General features: G+C 45.6%; 1 non-coding gene across 1 annotated transcript; it reads right to left on the reverse strand.

Moving 5' to 3' along the window:
* Window positions 1–7,045: 7,045 nt before the first annotated feature.
* TRNAG-GCC (transfer RNA glycine (anticodon GCC)) lies at window positions 7,046–7,121 on the reverse strand. The gene has a single exon. It is a non-coding gene; the product is annotated as a tRNA-Gly (tRNA).
* Window positions 7,122–7,344: the final 223 nt, after the last annotated feature.

The following is a 7,344-nucleotide window of genomic DNA, read 5'->3' on the forward strand; positions in this document are numbered from 1 at the left end:
ACTCCAGCTTCCATTTTAATAGAACCATGATCTTGTTCTGCTATCCACTTCTCCCTCGCACAGCCGTGTGTAGCAGGAGAGTGGACCTTACTCCCAGCTCCTAGGGATAGGCCTAACTGACTGGTGTAAAAGCAGCCTTATTCCCTTGTCCATGATTAGTCTAGGAACATGCATATGACCCAAGTCCAGCCAATGAGAGCTGAGAAGTCTGCTGAGGGATTCTGGGGAAAGTTTTTTTTTTTTTCAAAGAAAGCCACACGGAGATGTTCTCTCTTCTAGACTTTGTGTGATGCCTGGAGCTCTTATAGTCACCTTGCAGTTTGAGGATGAAATCAGAGATGATATATATAGGGAGCTGGAGAGGAGCAGGATTTTTAATGGCATCACTGAGTTGCTTACCTGGGAACCTACCATCCCTCTATCTTCTTGAGTATGATAACATATTTTCTTCTTTTAAAGTAAATTTTAGTTGTGGGTTTAGTCACTTGCAACTGAAAACATATATTCCATCCACAAATGTTTATTGGAATCCAACTATTTATTAGGTGCTGAGAAAGCAGTTTTTTAAAACACATAAATGGTCTCTTTTCTTTATTGATTTTAGAGAAAGAGAAAGGGAGAGGGAGAGAGAGAGAAGGGGGGGAGAGATGAGAGAAGCATCAACTTGTAGTTGCTTCACTTTAGTTGTTCATTGTTTGCTTCTTGTACATGGCTTGACCAGGGGCTCAAGCCAAGCCAGTGACCTCTGGGCTCAAACTAGCGACCTTGGGATCATGTTGATGATCTCATGCTCCAGCAAAGGACCCGGTGCTCAATCAGGAGAGCTTGGGGTTTCCAACCGGAGACCTCAGTGTTCCAGGTTGACACTCTATCCACTGTACCACCACAGGTTAAGGGGAAGCAATTTTAAATGGTGACACATTGCAACTCCAATAAAGCTTACCTTTTTTTGAGGGGATGGAAAGAGAGAGAGAGAGAAGCATCAACTCATTGTTCCACTTAGTTGTGCATCATTGATTGCTTACGTGCCCTGACCAGCACTCAAACTGGCAATATCAGGATCGCGCTGACACCCTCAGGATCGAGCTGAGGACCCTGAGGTTGAACCGACAACCTCGGTGTTCCTGGAAGAAGCTCTTACACATTGTGCCACAGGCCAGGGCCAATAGAGCTTATCCTTTTTTTTTTTTTTTTTTTTCATTTTTCTGAAGCTGGAAACAGGGAGAGACAGTCAGACAGACTCCCGCATGCGCCCGACCGGGATCCACCCGGCACGCCCACCAGGGGCAACGCTCTGCCCACCAGGGGGCGATGCTCTGCCCATCCTGGGCGTCGCCATGTTGCGACCAGAGCCACTCTAGCGCCTGAGGCAGAGGCCACAGAGCCATCCCCAGCGCCCGGGCCATCTTTGCTCCAATGGAGCCTTGGCTGCGGGAGGGGAAGAGAGAGACAGAGAGGAAAGCGCGGCAGAGGGGTGGAGAAGCAAATGGGCGCTTCTCCTGTGTGCCCTGGCCGGGAATCGAACCCGGGTCCTCCGCACGCTAGGCCGACGCTCTACCGCTGAGCCAACCGGCCAGGGCAAGCTTATCCTTTTTTTTAAAAATTAATGTATTGATTTTAGAGAAAGAGGAAGAGTGAGAGATAGAGACAGACAGAAACATCAATCTGTTCCTGTATGTGCCCTAACTGGGACAGAACACACAATCTTGGTGCATAGGGATGATGTTCCAACCAACTGAGCTATCTGGCCAAGATAGAGCCTATCTTAAAGTGGAGGAGGGCTAGACATCATATAACTGATTTCACAATTGATAGTGTAATCATAATAGTGTAAAGTGCTACCGTGGAAAATGTGCATAAGAAAGGAGCTAATCTTGTCTGAGGGAGGCACGTGTCTTTCTGAGGAAGTCCCTCTCTTAACTAACTGGGCTTTTTTTATTGCAACTGTGCTTCTCGTAAGAAGGTAGTCAGCATTCAGTTCTAAGTTTTGCCTTGGCAAGGGCTTGAGGAGTTAAAGGGATATGCATGGACTTTAAATATAAGACCAACAGGACCAAAGCTGATGTGCTTCTGTGAAAATTGTGGAGCCCGAATGATATTCCTTCTTGGATGGAAGGAGTCCAGCCTGTGATTTGCCGAGGAGGAGCAAATCCCACTTTGCCAACCAGCGATGCCAAAGAAATCCTGGGAAGTGAGATAATTAGGACAGCTGGGGACAGTGCTTGGGAATCACTTACAGTAGTGCAAGGATTGGATAGATTACAAACAAGGATTATATTAGTCACCAATTAGCAAACTTTTGATTACAAATTAGAAAATCCAGGTCTTTTTTAATCTCCTTTACTCAGAAGCAGTCCACACAAACAATGAGACCAATAAAAACAGAAACTCCATCTTTGGTGACACGATCTGAACTCGAGAAAGCAAGTGAGGAAAATGTCTTCAGAAATAACATCGTGATCATTATGTATGGGGCCAGGTGGGGACTTGATGCAGTCAGGCACAACTCTGTACAGTATCTGATTTTCTAACCACTTTGCTGTATACCTGAAACTAATACAGGATAATATTGAATGTAAATTGTAATTGAAAAGTAAAAAAAACAACACAACATTTTAAAGACAAGGCAGTGGCGGCAGGTAAAGGCGCTGCAGCAGCTCCTGCCGTCCTCACTCACAGGCCCCAGCTCAGCCTGCCTGCCAGACGAGGCAGTGGCAGCAGGTAAAGGCGCTGCAGCAGCACCTGCGGTCCTCACTCACAGGCCCCCGGCCCCTCTGATTGCAGCCCCAGCTCAGCCTGCCTGCCCGACAAGGCAGTGGCGGCAGGTAAAGGCGCTGCAGCAGCACCTGCGGTCCTCACTCACAGGCCCCAGCTCAGCCTGCCTGCCAGACGAGGCAGTGGCAGCAGGTAAAGGCGCTGCAGCAGCACCTGTGGTCCTCACTCAGGCCCCGGCCCCTCTGATTGCAGCCCCAGCTCAGCTTGCCTGCCCGACAGCACTGTGCCTCAAGCATGTGACTTGTATCTTTTCTCTTTCTGCCTTGGAGCTTCTGTGATATTGTGAAAGCTACTTGGCTCCTGTTCAAGTGAAAGCGTGTTTTGAGGAGAGTAGTACACTTCTGCTCCTGGGGGGCAGTCCTCAAACAAAGAGGGCTTGGGAGAGAGTAAGTGCTCCAGCAGCCAGAGCTTCAGGCAGACAGTGCTGAGAGGCCGCTGTCCACTCTCCAGCCCCCAGAGCCCGCAGTGCCGACCTCAGTAACATGCCCTTTTCCTTCTTCCCCTGACTCGCTTTTCTCAACTTCCTTACTCTAGCTTCCTGGGCTTGTCTGCTAAATAAACTGCCTGCTTAAGCCTCTACTTTTGGGAGAATGCAAGCTAAGGCAGACGGTACTTGCAGAGGGGGACACTGACAAAAAAAAAAAAAATCATCAATATTTTTTTCAATACCCTAGAAAGGCTCAGGAATTGGAGGGATAACAGATTCCCTGGAGACGGCACTATCCTCTAATGAAAAATGCATCTCTACCTATGAGAAAGTTATAAGGAGGCTCTCTAGTCAACAATTTCTGCCCATAGACAGATTCCAATAAGCATTTTAATGTCCGGTGATCTTCTTCCTTTAGAAGAAAATTTTTTTTCATCAAAACAATCTTTCAAATCTACAGAAAGTTTGTCAGTATAATACCTACAGAGGTACTGGTGGAAACTGATGAATTTCAGTATGTGTGGAATAACTTATTATTATTTTTTTTTTTTGTATTTTTCTGAAGTTAGAAGCAGAGAGGCAGAGAGACAGATTCCCGCATGTGCCCAACCTGGATTCATCCGGCAGTCCCACTAGGGGGGTGATGCTCTGCCCATCTGGGCCGTTGCTCTGTTGCCACCAGAGCCATTCTGGAGCCTGAGGTAGAGGCCATGGAGCCATCCTCAGCGCCCGGGCCAACTTTGCTCCAATGGAGCCTTGGCTGTGGGAGGGGAAGAGAGAGACAGAGAGGAAGGAGAGGGGGAGGGGTGGAGAAGCAGATGGGTGCTTCTCCTGTGTGCCCTGGGTGGAAATCCAACCCAGAATTTCCACACTACGGGCTGACACTCTACCACTGAGCCAACCTGCCAGGGCTGGAATAACTTTTATCCCCTCAAACTACTTGAGAGTAAGGAACAGACATGATGATTCATCTCTGAATACTTTCGTGTATATTCCCTAAAAACAAAGACACCCTCCTACCTAACCGCAATACAACCATTAGAATCAGGAACTCAACATGGACACATCACCGCCATCTAATCTCCAGACCCCATCAAATTACACTGATTTATCCCAATAAGTTCTTTTACAGAAAAGTGAGCCAGTTCAGAATCACGTGTTTCATTTACTTGTCATATCTCATTAGTTTCCTTTAATCTGACACAGTTCTTCAGACTTTCCTTGGCACTCATGACCTTGACACATTCAAAGCTTACAGTACAATTATTGTGTAGAATGTTCCTCGGTTTAGGTTTGCCTTATGCTTCCTCATGATTAGATTCAGGGTCTGTATTGTCGGCAGAGATATCTCAGGAACAATGTGGTGCTGTCATCGCATCCTACCAGGCGGTACATGGTTGCAATTTGTCCCATTACTAATGATGTTCACTTTAATCATTTGATTAAGGTGGTGTCTTTCAGACTTCTCCACTGAAAAATTACTCTGTTCCCTTATGTAATGAATAAGTATTATTTTTATCGTGGTAAAAAACATATAACATCAAATTTATCAACTTAGCCATTTTTAAGTTTACAGTAAAGTTACTGTGCATAAAGTGTTATCTATATACACACTGACGTGCAACAGATCACGTGAACTTTTTCATTTTGCAAAACTGAAACTATATCCATTGAGCAACAACTCTCCATTTGTAACTAAGTATTTTGTGGAGATGTGTTTTGAAACCATGAAAATATGCTGTTCTTCAAGCTTTCAACTTACTCATGTTTTTCCATCAGTATGCACTCATGGCTTCCTAATTTATGTAGTGAATTATAACCCATTATTATCATTATTTCTTTTGTGTAAATTATTCTAGATCTGGCCAGCTTGAGGGTCCCCTCAAGCTTGCTTCTGTGTCTTTTTGACCCAATTGATTTTTGAGCACTTCCTTACTTTCTGGCACAAAGAGATGTTCTAGGTTCATCTGGTACTTTTCCTGACTAAGCCCTGGAATCAACCATTTGCCCAAGGAACCCCTGGTTCTTTTTCGTGGAAAATGGTTTTTAGAAACCAAGAACTGAGTGCCAGGTATGCTCATTGTGTTTGTTCCCTAGCCTAAGAATGGACAGCTAGGGAATATAGCTATATGTATTCATGTTGCAGTGTGTGTGCGCGCGCACGCGCGCGTGCGTGCGCACGCTCGGATACAAACATTTATGTTTATAGTTATTTCTACATCTATTCATACATATTAAAATTACCAGTTTCCACCAATACCCCAGCTTCTAATTCAACACTCTAATTCAGTTTTCTTCCTTTCAGTATCTTTGTTGATTTTTTTTTTTTTTTTGGAGAGAACAAAGAGAAATAAAGAGAGAGAGTAAGAAAGGAGAGGGAGAAACAGGAAGCATCTACTTGTAGTTGCTTCCTGTATGTGCCTTGACGGGGCAAACCCAGGGATTCAAACTGGCGATCTCAGCATTCCAGTTCAATGCTTTATACACTGTGCCACCACAGACCCTTTCAATATTTTTAACTTCATACTTTGACAGTGAGAAACTTAATGGATGTCTAGCATATTCTGTTGAATAAAAAAAGGAAGTCACAAAACAGTATATACACTGTGAGATCCACCTTTTTAAAGTTAATGGAGTTACTATTTACTGCAAAAAAAAACTATAAGTATATATATCAAACTGCTAACACTGTTTTTATTTTTCAGAGCAGTGAGATAATGAGAACTTTGTACTTTCTATATTACTTCTTTATTTATGGTATATAAAAATATTTTTGCCAGGAGCAGGGACTATTTCTTTTTTAAGTGAGAGGAAGGGAGATAGTGAGACTGACACCTGCATGTGCCCAGACCAGAATCCACCTGGCAACCCCATCTGGGGCCAATGTTTAAATCAACTAAACTATTTTTAGCACCTAAGGCTGAAATGCTCAGATCAGCCGTTCTCAGCTCCCAGGGCCAATGCTTGATCCAATCATGCCACTGGCTGTGGGAGAGGAAGAGGAAAAAAGGGAGAAAGGGAGGGGGAGAGAAGTAGATGGTTGCTTTTCTTTGTTTTTTGTGTTCTTTTTAAAAAAATTTTTATTTATTTATTTCAGAGACAGAGCGAGAGTCAGAGAGAGGGATAGACAGGGACATTCAGACAGGAACGGAAAGAGATGAGAAGCATCAATCATCAGTTTTTCGTTGCAATACCTTAGTTGTTCATTGATTGCTTTCTCATATGTGCCTTGACCGTGGGCCTTCAGCAGACCGAGTAACCCCTTGCTCGAGTCAGCGACCTTGGGTCCAAGCTGGTGAGCTTTTTGCTCACACCAGATGAGCCTGCGCTCAAGCTGGTGACCTCAGGGTCTCGAACCTGGGTCCTTCCGCATCCCAGTCTGACTCTCTATCCACTGCGCCACCGCCTGGTCAGGCTGGTTGCTTTTCTTGTGTGCACTGATTGGAAATCGAACCCAGGATGTCCATACGCTGGGGTCAATGATCTATTTATTCACTGAGCCAACTGGCCAGGGCCAGAAACTTTTTTTTTTTTTTGTATTTTTCTGAAGCTGGAAATGGGGAGAGACAGTAAGACAGACTCCCGCATGCGCCCGACCGGGATCCACCCGGCACGCCCACCAGGGGCGACGCTCTGCCCACCAGGGGGCGATGCTCTGCCCCTCCGGGCGTTGCTCTGCTGTGACCAGAGCCACTCTAGCGCCTGGGGCAGAGGCCAAGGAGCCATCCCCAGCGCACGGGCCATCTTTTGCTCCAATGGAACCTCGGCTGCAGGAGGGGAAGAGAGAGACAGAGAGGAAGGAGAGGGAGAGGGGTGGAGAAGCAGATGGGCGCCTTTCCTGTGTGCCCTGGCCGGGAATCGAACCCGGGACTTCTGCACGGCAGGCCGACGCTCTACCACTGAGCCAACCGGCCAGGGCTCAGAAACTATTGAATATTTTTTAATAAGATGTTGGTGGCTCTTTTTCTCTTGCCCTACAGTCACACCAAAGCTTATGAAAAACAAACAAGCAAACAAACAAAATCCTCAAAACCCAAATATCTAAATACCTCACTTTTGAAGTGAACAACCTACATTTGGAGGTATACTCCCCCACCCTTCCATCTTCTCCTGGGATTACCAACAGGGTGCAAAATTTGTCC

This window comes from Saccopteryx leptura, chromosome 1 (assembly GCF_036850995.1).
Source record: "Saccopteryx leptura isolate mSacLep1 chromosome 1, mSacLep1_pri_phased_curated, whole genome shotgun sequence".
Lineage (NCBI taxonomy): Eukaryota > Metazoa > Chordata > Mammalia > Chiroptera > Emballonuridae > Saccopteryx > Saccopteryx leptura.